Genomic DNA, 12,955 nt, shown 5'->3' on the forward strand with positions numbered 1-12,955 from the left:
GGAAAAATGATCAGCAATGCAAACCTGTATCTTGCCTTCATTGCAAATATGCTACATGACAGTAACTTCCCAAATGAATGGGGCTATGATAGCATCCATTCAAAAATCATTAATACCATTTCTTTAGGAAGATGGCCTTAAAATATTACATAAAAGCCACATCTAAACTGAACAGTAAGTAATATTCAAGTTCACATCCTCCTACATGGCTATAAAACACTGCAATATCCACTAGCTGTTGACCATAAGGCTATGATTCATAATATTTTCTAGAAATATCAGTCATCATGGTAGTAGTACAAGCAAGTACTGAACTTTCTGATTGACTTTCTGCTAATATGGGCCAATCAAAAAAAGCATTAAAGCCAAACTGCATAAAATTTTTGCCTGGGTACCTTAATGGACTTACTCAAAATTCCAGATCTTAACTTTCTTACTATGCCAGATCTGAATTTTTTTGGCTATTTACTTGCTCTCAAATATGCCTTCATATTAGCTGAAAATGAAGAGAAATTATAATCAAGTATCCTAGGTTTTATCTTTTGGGTGCAATCCAAATTATTTAGTTCTGGTATTAGATGTGAAACATCTAATTGAAATGGTTCTATTTTGTTTATAGCATCGAAGATAAGGTAGCTTTTGTCAAAAATGGTAGCAGATTGCACTCTGTTTCTATTCTCTCAGTAATGTTGGCACAACCATGAAACATGACACAATAATTAGCTAGGTTCCAGGTTAAAAAAGAAGAGTACAAATTTTGCTCACTGAATGCACATATAAAAACTATGGTTATAATAATGGCAACAGAATTCTAGTAAATTGTGTGGCATTAAATCATTAAATAAATTTGAAAATTATGTCATATATTTGTTTTAAAATTACTTGACAGCATAAAAAGATATGAGTATTAATACTAAAGCTATTACATTATTTTGTTGTTATATATATTGACATAGTATAATTGTATCATTTTTTAATATTAAGTTTAAATTTAATTTTTTAACATCACTTCATGTGAGTAAAAGTCTCCAAATTCTACTACAGTACAAATTCTAGTATGTGATTCCCATTCAGTGAATACTCTATCATTAGTATTTCTTTTTATCCCCCCTGTATGCAAAACTTCATGGATGTTTATAAAACTATACTGACAAGGCATGATGGAAACTAGAAAATGTCAAATATTTGTTTCTAATGTGACACCCTGTTTTTCATGCCAGAAGCAATTTTCTTCAGAGCTGTTGAAACAATGTGTTATAGTCAAATAATGTCTCTGGTAAATGCTTAATAGCAACTGCAGCATTTCTTTGTGATACACTTTTGGTTCCCTTGGATAAGAACTGCTATATTTATCATTTCAGGCCTTATCTAACAATATCCTGTAAGATAAAATGGCCAGTTCCACAGGCCTGAAAGGAAAGAATAAACATCTCTGCAGTAGAGCTTCTCTCTAGCAATAACCTGCTCCCCGGGGATTCTCGGATCCAAAGTTTTAGGTCTTCACTTACACCTTCCCACCTAATAGTTCAGCATCAGAGTCTAGATTCAGAACAGTATATAACAGGCGAAGAAAATATTTTGCATTCTAAGATCAAGGGTAAGGGATCTTTCTAACTCCTCAGTGAAAAACGTATACTTCATTCTCTATATTCTCATAGTAGTTTGTGGCAGTGGGAGTCAGTCTGTTGATGAAGGCAGTGCAATTCCAGATTTACATGACGGCAAAAGAAAACACTGCAACATCTATGCCTTAAAAAGATTTTCTGTTCCATTATCATACGAAACCAGAAACTGCATGGAAAGGCATAGAGGATGCATTAATGGAAAAAACTGAAAGATCAAGAAATATGTTTCCCTTACTGAGAAACATTCATTTTGGTTCTCATTTCACCATTTCTCTCACTGGAACAGGAAGGTTTCAACAGTAAAGGTGGCCTGAGGCTTGATCAGCTCTAGTGATGACTATGATGGATGATACCATTGTGTTGTTGGCTTTTTGTGGGTTGTGTTGGGATTTTCATGATATATCAAGGAAACAGTGATGTTTTGTAGGTGAAATTGTGATTTTTAATTATAGACGTATTTCTTCTACTAGAACGCTTATGTGTATGTGCAAATCACGTGGTAAAAAAAAAACACGAACGGGAAACGTTTCTATTTTCAGAAGAAAAGATGAGGACCAATGACCAGTGCAATACAGTCTCTTCATGGATACATGGATGCATTTTCAATAAAGACAGAATGTCTTTATGTAAAAAATCAGGGTGATAAATAACAAAGTGTATTGGTACTGCATGTGTATGTTTCCTATAAAGCTTTCTACCTGATTTGCTCTGCAAGCATGGTACAGAGCGCTACCATCCAAACGGGTGCAACGGAGAGCGCTCCGCCTTTCACCCACTGCTCTTTGCGCGAGCCCATGCAGAGAGCTCACACAGAACGGGGGACTTCGTGCAAACAGAAATAGTTCTTCAAAGGTGCACTGTCAACTGTCTTCTGCATAAACTCTATACATAATTAATTTTGTATTGGAATTCTTCCTATATAAATCTCACACGATTACTATTTAAAACAGCCCCCAAAACACAGAGATGCCAGTATATTTGTATTTAATTTAGAAGTTCAATAGATATGAACAAGTATTCAACTTATGTTAAGTTTCCAGCATATAATTAGATATCCTTCTCTGCAGCAAGGAAACATAGGAGGTTAATGTATAGGTGTAATTTAGCATACTGTTACAGCTCACTCCCCTGTAATTCCCTGGGCTTGTTTATTGCAGGTCTGCATTTGTTATTTCCTCTCCTCCTTCTTACTGCTGCTGCTGAAGTTAACAGAACAGAGCCCATTTGTCAGTCTCAGTAGTGAACTGATCTTTGCCATATGCCTCAGTTTACACCTTCAAGTGATTAGATTATCTCTGCCTGGCTTAATTAAAATTTAAAACCCCTGTATACTTTTTTCTGGTGTTCTTTACTTTTCCTTTTCTATTTTTTCTCTGTTAGGCCAGCCATAGTCAAATCATACAGGAAAAAAAAAAAAGAAAAAAAATAAAATCACAACTTCATTTTGCTAGAAACATTTTCATTTTTTGGTTTTTAAATGGCAATCCTTCACCCTCTTCATTCAGATAGCTCTTCTGAGCACAGTTTTTCCGTAAAGCCTATGAGCGTTAATCCATCAGACAAAGAAAGTGTCATATTTGGGGCAGCATGAAAGCAGAGTGGAGGAGGGATGGCTTGCCCTGTGTGATAAATTCACTTTCCAGTCGTATGGTACAATATGTGTCCAAACTGCTTTGTCTGTTTTGTGTGAGCTCTCTGCATGGGCTCGCGCAAAGAGCAGTGGGTGAAAGGCGCAGTGCTCTCCGTTGCACCCGTTTGGATGGTAGCACCCTGCACCATACTCTGTCGAGCAGTGTACGACTTCCAGAAGCTAAGGCAAAGACAGAGAATATTTTGCCTTTGTTTGTTCGGACACCCTGCAGTCTATCCAGGCTTACCTATCCTCTATCTATCCTGTAAAATAATAGGAGCAACCATCAGGTTATGCTATTCTGGTGCACCATTCTAGATTGCAGAATTTTAAACTTTCGGTTTGAAGAAAGTTCTCTGTTCTACTGCCTTACCACAATCACACCTGTTTCTATATTCTTCACAGTTGAAGTTTTCATCACCACTTGAGAACACGGATACTACTTGACCTTCCCTGAACCATCTTATTTACTTACTTCTGACCTGGAATCCATGATGATTTTCAATTCTACTAATCTAGTTTTCACACAGATGTTTTTTATTGCATTCCCATTTAAGAGTATCAGCAGTGCTTTAGTAACAGTGACTTTGTTCAGCCAAACAGTTTGTGACAGCTCATGAACAGAATTTTTATCTCTTTACATAAAACTCTATCAATGGTGCCCGCTCACAAGTGCACCTGGAAGACCATATGTTTTTGATCCTTACGTATATCTTGGCAAACGGAATGAATGAATGGGTAAGATTGATTTTATGGCAGATAGATATGCACATCTAAACCACAGAGAGCTCTGTTTGAAGGTAACCTTCACAAAATCTTAAGTTTGTCAAATGTTATTAGAGATTTTAAATAAGGAAAAGAAAGGCTACAACTGACATTTTTTTAAAGTATGAAAATAAAGTTAGACATTAAACTGTCTGCCCACTGTGTTAATAAGCATTTTAGAAAAGCTGATCCTAAGTGTTATTTCACATGTTTTTATTGAAATTTTTTTGAATGACATAATATACAGAGAGTGTTCAGTGCACAAAACAAACGCGAAATCTTCAAAGCTGAATTGTTTTTTTCCACCATGTAATGCTGGAGGTTAACATAAATTAACTTTTTCCACATTACTTACAGCAGTGACTAGTTTAACCGAAGGAAGGGAAAAGCACTGGGTTTCCAGATTACTTCAAAGTGCCCTTACCAACTTTTCACATAACAACAGGAGAGAGCCCTCTTTCCTCTGAGAGAGTCCTTTCTTAGGGCTTTTTATCCTTAACCAGAAGTTATCTTTACAATTTCCAGCATGATAAGCCAGCTGTCATCTAGTAAACACAAAAAGTGAATGGAAGGAATAACAAGTATATGTCTAAAATTAAGCAGCATTTGTTCCAGATAACAGTAATTAGTGGAAATTGGGCCTATGCAAACCACTTTGAATTTTAAGGAGCTTAGATATTTCTGACTCAAATCACAGATTTGAACCCTATCCTTACGATTTTTGATCTCCATCAAATCAAAAACCGAGGCCTATTCATCTGTTGAAATACTCCTGAAAATGTGTAAGATTATCAAGGTTAATGAGACTTTGAACTAGAAGATAAACTTGAACTCAGCAGTTGGTACTTGTAGTTTACTGAGAAATTTTATACGATTTTGCTTTTCTTGAATCTGAACTCTGATTCCAATTCTGCCTGAAGTCATAGGGCATTTAATTATTATTATTTATTAATTAATTATTAAAAGATCATGAAATTGTATTGTGCTATATTGGCATTGCAATTGATAGATTTTTAAATCCACATGTAGTCCATGTTTCAGTATCTTAAAACATGTCACCTGCCCGTGATTAGTGCCAGCCTCTCTTGTGATTTTAACCATTACTTCCTCTCTTAGTCTTTAAAGGACTTTGGTATGAAACTAATCCAGATCAAATTATAATTTATTGGGCTAACGTCAAATAGATAAAATAAAGAAAGAAAGTCAAATCAATAAAATAATAACTTGCACCACTAAGGTTTCTGTGCAAGCATTTCAAGGTGTATTACAAGCCCAAATGAGTTAAGGATCACAAGACCCAATATGGCATCTCCACTTTAGAAATGAAGGCGTAAAGGCAGTAAAGAAGTGAGTACCCAATACTCATACAATAAGTCACAGGTATAGGACAAAATATAGCTGAGATTTTTCCATATTTGAGTCCTCTTTATTTTAGGAGAAGAAACCCTTTTGTCGCCTTCTTTTCTGTTATATTTTAAGACCATTGCACAAGCTGTGTATGGCAGCCTCTGTTTCTTAAATGAGATAGATATCAAATACTTCTCTATATTACTGATAGAATTTACTGCAATACCTCTACTTAACAGTATGACAAACTTTTTTACTAATTTTAAAAGCAATTTTCTGCACATGAGGAGACAGATTTAGTTCCAGAGCTTTATCTTCTAACTACAAAAGTTACTTTAAAGAAAGACAATGCGTCCTCTCCTTTACAAACATCAATAATCTTTGGCGAAGGAAAACTAAAGTTTCAAGAGTCCTAGCATAAGAATACAAGGGGGAAAAAGCAAATACACAAAATTAATCTGAGTTAGTCAGATTTTACAACTACCATGGGCATGATTTTTAGTACACTGAATACTTTCCTTTAGTGGCTTCAGGGGAAGATGATCATTTCTTCAGAAGATAAGGGTCAACCTATAAATTTTACATACAGAACCATAGATTCTTTTTTTCCCTTAACAAATACTTCTCTCAATTATGTATTTCGTTTTTAAGGCAATATTATAAAGCATATTAAAATCAGAAAAGTACAAAATATTCATTAGTTCTTAAAGAAAATCAGTAGATTTCTTCATACCAGTGCTGTGCTCCACAAGTAAGATCAAACAAGAAGACTAAAGAGTTCATTTTGCATCATAACAAATATCGACAAAGCACTGGCTAATGTGTTCTTTTCCCCTGTTTTTTTAAAAAAGCAATTGTATTCATTAGCCACTTTGCACTTAGCACGGTTTGTGTGTATTACACTCAAACAGACAGCTGTCATAGGAAATGATGGGAGCTGACAGTTTGGAATTTTAAAAGTTCAGCTCCTTTCAAATGCAGTAAGTGAACAAGGGCTGTCTAATTTTGGTTGAACTGAACCCAACAAAAAGCGCCTGTGAGTATGCAAAGTTTTATTCCGCTTTTTCCGGTTTAATATGCACAGTGAATATTCAATGCTTTTTGGCTAGATACACTATTAATTCTGAGTGAGAAAGATTTCATTAGGTAGGCTTCAGGCAACGGTGAGCTACAAATGGAATTCCTTCCTTATTTTCTGAAACTCACAGTTTATGACCCATAACCAATGACAAATGGTCTATAAATTCTCTTACGGTCTTTAATTGCATAAACTTTACATTATAGTCTTACATTAACTTGTGAACATTTTTGCTACAAGATGTGAGAAAAAAAGTAAAAACAGAAGTTTCCCCAGCTCTTGCACAGATAAAATATGTCTTCAAAATAACTTGTTCAGTATTAATGTCCTTTATCTAAATTTTTACCTTTCTACAAATTCAGAAAAATGATATCTAATTTTTAAATTAAAAAAAAATCTATGAAGCACTTCTCAGTTATCTAGAGCTCATAATGCCTAACTAGCACTGTCTATGTTACTTCTCAAAGTGAATTGCTCCTATCCCTGTCAAACTTATTTATCTCACAGTTGTTGGATATATTGGTGTATTAACAAATGCCTTCTTATACCTTAAGTACTGCATGCGTGCTCCTTGAGCACTGCACTCCTCCACTGGATTTTGCTGACATGTTGATTTGTTTTAGAAAGCACTAAATAAATAAGCAATAAAAATTGACATAATGTATTCGATCAGTATTATAAAGCAAAGAGCCTTAGGCAGATTGTCTGTATCTTCCCTGGAAGTAGATAAAGCACAACCATCTAGAATTAGTTATTCCTATTTTGAACTGCAATTTATATGAAAACAAGAAAAGCTACTATAGTTATGTTGTTATTAGGACTATAGGCTCTTTTTTGTAAGTTAACTTGGTTTTCACCCTTGAATTAATGTCCGTTAGCACGGTGAGTAGTAGAATCTAGTGCTATCCATATAGTGCAATGTGCCTATACAGATGCACATATAAGGAATACTAATAATCCTGCTTTAATACTCAAATCAACTACCAAGCAAGGAAAGAGGTGTATATTTAAAAATATGTTATTTCACAACTGTTGTTTCTGAGGTGGCTACATCTGGTACTGATGATTCTTGGCAACTAGGTATCAGACAAAGTGAAAACCTGTTGAGATAATTTTTTAATCTTATCTTTCTAAATTTATTAGCCAGAGAATATCAAATTTGATTTCAGTCTTACACTCTTAAATTATTGAAATATATTGAGTAGCCAAGACTTAAAGCAAATACATATATTAGTGTAATTAGACTGTTCTCATATTGTAATTGTGCCTGATTCTAGAAAACTCAGCTCACCACAACCTTTAAGTTCTGTCTCAAACTAATTCAAAATATGTAGTTTGCTAGTTTTGTACCTCAAACTAAAAATCTACATTTTTAGTCTGAACTTCTCCACCAAAACTATTTTTTTTTAAAAAGGGATATAATAAAGCATTATATATTTTTCAGTTTATTAAATAAATTCCAGGACTTTCTACTGAACATGGAAAAATGTAAGTATATTTAAACATTTACTGTAGTAAAAACCTTTTGTTTTCTTCATTTGGTCAGGACAATTCAACCTAAATAGATGTGATTTTTGAAACATGTAATTGTTCCTGCTCCTCATACTTCTGATAAATTGTTAATGGCGGTTATGCAAATGTAGTGCCACTCAGTGGATGAGCTCTGTCTTCCCCAGAGATGGCACTATCTGTCTCTCCTCTCTTCGTGGCTCGCTTGGTGGACAAAAAGCTGCACGTGAGCCAGCAATGCACCCTTGCAGCAAAGAACCCCAGCAGTCTCCTAGGCTGCATCTGGAAGAGTGTTTCCAGCAGGTCAAGGGAGGTGAACGTGCCCTTTAATCAGTTCTGACAAGGCCATAGCTGAAGTGGTGGCTCCAGGTCTGAGCTCCCTAGTATAAGACATGGACATGTTTGAGCAAGTCCAACACAGGGCCATGAAGACGACAAAGGGATTACAGCATCTGTCATATGAGTAGAGGCTGAGAACTGAGAGAGCTGGGATTGTTTAGCCTGGAGAGGAGAAGGAATCTTATCAGTGTGTATAAATACCTGATGCAGGAGTGGGAGAGCCAGACTCTTCTCAATGATGCCCGAAGAGAGGACAAAAGGGAAGTACAGGAAATTCTACTCAAAGAGGAGAAAAATCTTTGCTAGTCTGAGGGTGATCAAACACTGGAACAAGTTGCTGAGAAAGGCTGTGGAGTCTCTGTCCTTCGAGATATTCAAAACCCAACTGGACACAGCCCTGGGCAACCTGCTCTATTTGACTCTGCTCTGGGCAGGGAGATCGGACTAGGTGATCTCCAGAGACCCCTTCCCAGCTCAATGCTCTGAGTCTGTGAGAACAGCTGAACAAGGAGACAAGCAGGGGAAATTTGTAAATCAGAACTCACTTGGGAGCTGCCTTTCTTGATTTTAAGAACTGGATGGATTAATGGTAGCCCCATGGCCTCCGTACCCTGAAATCAAAAAGGCTGGAAGACAATGCTATAGGACAACTGGCCATTTGCAGTAACAAAGAGTTCTGTTGCAAGTGTCAGGCTTGCAAGGGCTTCTCCTTTTTTTCAGTGTTAATGGGACAGAAGCTGCTGCTGGGAGGACAAACTGTTTAATACAGGTACATTTCAAAGAAGAACATAGAGTTAGATATCTGCAGACAGAAAATAGTGGCATATATTCTCTATAGCAAATGTTTTGGGAAGGGAGGAGAGAGTATTTGGAGCCAACAGGCCTCAATCCTATCAAAGTGCTGAACACTTTCACATATGATGCAAGAGAATTTAGTAATCCTCTCTGTAGAATACATGGGAATTCCCTTATATCTGGGCAGTGGAAATAGTTTATCCAATTATATCATATCTGTTGTTAATAAAGTTGAGGTCTGTTGTGTAATCCCATACCAGGTGTTCTTTGCATATTTTGCCTGTATATCCAAGGCAAAACATTTTCTGACATTTTGTAAAATGTTGTTGCTGTATTTTTTTTTCAATATACATAAAACATATGGCAATTCATAAAAGATGGGATTCTTTTGCTATTTTGAAAAGTTTATGTTTTGTTGGCTGAGAAATTATGTAAGCAATATATAACCAGGATGTAGACAACTCCAACATTGTTTAAGGATCTTTTTAAATGCATACATATAATCTTGATTATGGAAGACTACTAACAATTTATTCTTACTTTTAAAGTTTATTAATGACATTGTAAGTCATTGAAATCAAGGACAAGTTCTACAGCCTAACATTTGCAGGATCACTAGCTCCAAGGAAAAAGAGTCACTGGCCCCTATACGGGAGGATGAATTCTATCTGCACATTTCCAACTGGCCTTGAATAACAGACAGGAACCCTAGGACTGAGAATGATTTGTTGTTGGCTTAAGCAGCATTTGTGCTTACAGCTGATGATTTCTGCTCCTCATGCTACACTAGGAAAATGGTTGAGTAGTTTTAAGTTTTCTAGATAAACTTAATGATATCAAGATATGAATTCTATGAATTTAATGATATCAAGATATGAATTCTATGAATTTTAGTGATTGTAATTTTTTTGCTCAACTGTATCGAAAAAAACATAAGCCACAGCTTTAATACAACTCTCTCATACTGAGAAATGGCTGCTGGGAATTCTTTTGTTTCATGTTTTACAGCTCTGCCTATTCTGACTAGTAGCATACATTTTTAATTCTATACACCTAACCAAACTATGGAGTCCACATCAAATAGACCTGACATTCAAGTAATTCCAGATTTTACAGTAACTTTGCAAAACAAATTGTTATGCAAAGTTTTGCAAACCCCCAAAATAGCCTTAATTTTGATCATAAGCACTTTCAGCAATCTGTGTACAAAGCTCTTATGAGCATTAAGCCAGCCAAACAAAATAATGCAAACCGTCTTGCAAAGATCTCTCCAGTACCAACTATAATAGTATTACTAAATATGACAGAAAAACATGTTTGTGTGTAGTATTATTTAAAGTAAACATGTCTCATTGAAGATCAATATATTATACTTACAATTTAACTCTCATACTGAATTAGAGAACTTGTGTCTTTTGGATAGCTGTATGATTTCAAACTTTTTAGCATTTTAACCAATTGTTGTCACAACCCTGCTTTACTTATATAGAGAGGATCATACACTTTGTCATTAAGACCTGCCAGTGATTCTTTTATTATGTTTCTGCCACAAAAGATGTTTTTGAAGAATTTTATATATGAGTATATGCATTTCAACAGTTCTTGGTTTCTACTTTCAGTATTTCATAAAACAGATGGAGGTGACTTATTTGCTAAATGTTTTAGTTAATCATTTTCTGTAATTAAATGATCTCTCATCATCCAGGAAATGAAGATGTGTAATAAACTTAAGGAAATTGAACAGTCAATAACTGGAATAGATGGCAGTAGTTAACTACTGTATAGGGAGTTTAAAATTCTTGTACATTACTTAATAGAATGCCTCGCCAGCCCCTGTGTCTTTACCACAGAGAACTTCTACAAAGTGTAGAGGATGAATAAGCTGTATAAAAGTAACTGTATTTTGGGCCTCTCTATCCCACGGTAGTCCAGAGCAGACTTAGGGTGCAATTATAACTGCAAAATCTTTTTTTCCTACTGTCAGACTCTTTCCTGCATACACTATTTATAAGGATAAGTCATGAGGGGCCTTGCAAGGCGCATTCCCATCCTAAATTATTGCTGCCACCCTTACTCCTCCTCCAAAAAAGGAGGGGGCTACTGAAGCACTGCCTGTAGGACTTCCTACAGACTACTTAAAGTATGGAAAGTTTTGAAAGAAGGGAAAAGAATTATGTCAAGGGAATACAGAGCAACTACTGAAAGTCTCCCAGGCGTTTCCACGAAATGTCATCAACCAAACAGATGGAAGTGGTTGAGAGGAATATGCTTTGGCAGAGGAACTATTTAGGAATAAAATGTCCCATAATTTCCTATACATGCTAGTCCAGACTTCAGCCTGGGACAGATCTCATTTTTCATGATTTATGCTTTAGCAAATAGCATAGGAACTTGAATAGGCATTTTTATTCACATGTCCCTTATGCTAATGATTCCCTACTTAAAAGTTGACTGTTTTGTGTAGTTGCTTGAGGTTGGAACAAAAGCTTTACCTCCTTTTACTATTCTTCCATTCCCTTATGCTTTGGTAATATCTAGTTATTGAAGAAGATAAAAAGAAAACAAATTAAATTATAAGGTCAGTAATTGTCATGAATGTCAGTAATATCTACTAAATAAAGCTGAAAGAAATAAGAAGAAAGTAAAAAAAAAAAAAAAAAAAAAAAAAAAAGTGCTTTCCAGTTAACAGACAAATGGATACAGAAAGGATCTTTTTCAAGCTGAGAATGTGCCATATACCTTCTTGAATATCCCTCAGTTCTGCCAGCATACAAACTTAACCAGAGAAGTGTAACACGAATCCTGGAACTGATTGTAACATAGCCAGAGGAATATCTCCAAATGGAAACTGACAATTCATTAAATAATATTAATTCTTGAGATCTAGGCAGTATGTATCAAACCTCTCAGAATAAAAATTTTATGGATAGTTTGTTTCCTAGAAAATTTTCTTACGGAAACGTGGAATTGTTAAGAAAACTCAGCATTTCAAAATCTATTTTTGATCTAATTTGAAACTGAAATATTTTGAAATGTTGAAATTTCTTACGGTTTTCACATTTCAAGTAGCTTTAGGAGCTGGAAAGATAACCAAGAATCATGTCTCCACCCCAATACTCGCTTTTCCCCTTTGCCTATCAAAGCATATTCCCAGAATATATTCCGGGTACTTTGAAATTTTGCACCACTTCCGAGGAAAGGCCACTACTTTGTGCCCAGCTATTGCATGGGTGTTTAGTCTGGCCTTATAAGCAATAAGCTCCTTTCGGTATATATAAACTTTTGTTGCAAATACATCTCTGATCTGAATTTTTATATCATTTGTCTTTAGCAGTGCAGTGTAACAGCTAACATAAATGTACGGGCCATTACCTCTTTGCCTTCTCCAGTTTGACCTGAAAGGCTCTGGGAGTAATTTAGGCTCATTTGGGATATCCTTTTAAGGGATTAGAAATATATAAACTCCCTAGTTACCTTCCTGCTTTTATGTGCTCTTTATAAAAGGTTTCCAAATTAGAAGAATAGTATATTTGTTATTTCTGGCTTCATTAAATACAATAGTAATTAGCATAAGCTATTTAGCACTTATAAAGCATGGAAACCAGAATGTTCTTATGATGCACAGCCCTTTAAACATATGCTTATAGTTACACAATGCCACCTAATCACCTGCATGATAGCGTGGGCACAGAATGCCAAGATTATACGGTCTTGCTTCCAAACAGCTCTGAAGTTGTTTAAAGTTATGGACTCCACTAGCATATGCTGCGATTTGAAAGCTCTTCAAGTATTACATGGTATAAAGAATCATTTTAATGAAAAGGAGATGGATTCTGATTGTACAACCTGTGTCTAGGACGAATATGA

Source organism: Rhea pennata, chromosome 5 (genome assembly GCF_028389875.1).
Source record: "Rhea pennata isolate bPtePen1 chromosome 5, bPtePen1.pri, whole genome shotgun sequence".
In the NCBI taxonomy this organism is placed as follows: Eukaryota; Metazoa; Chordata; class Aves; order Rheiformes; family Rheidae; genus Rhea; species Rhea pennata.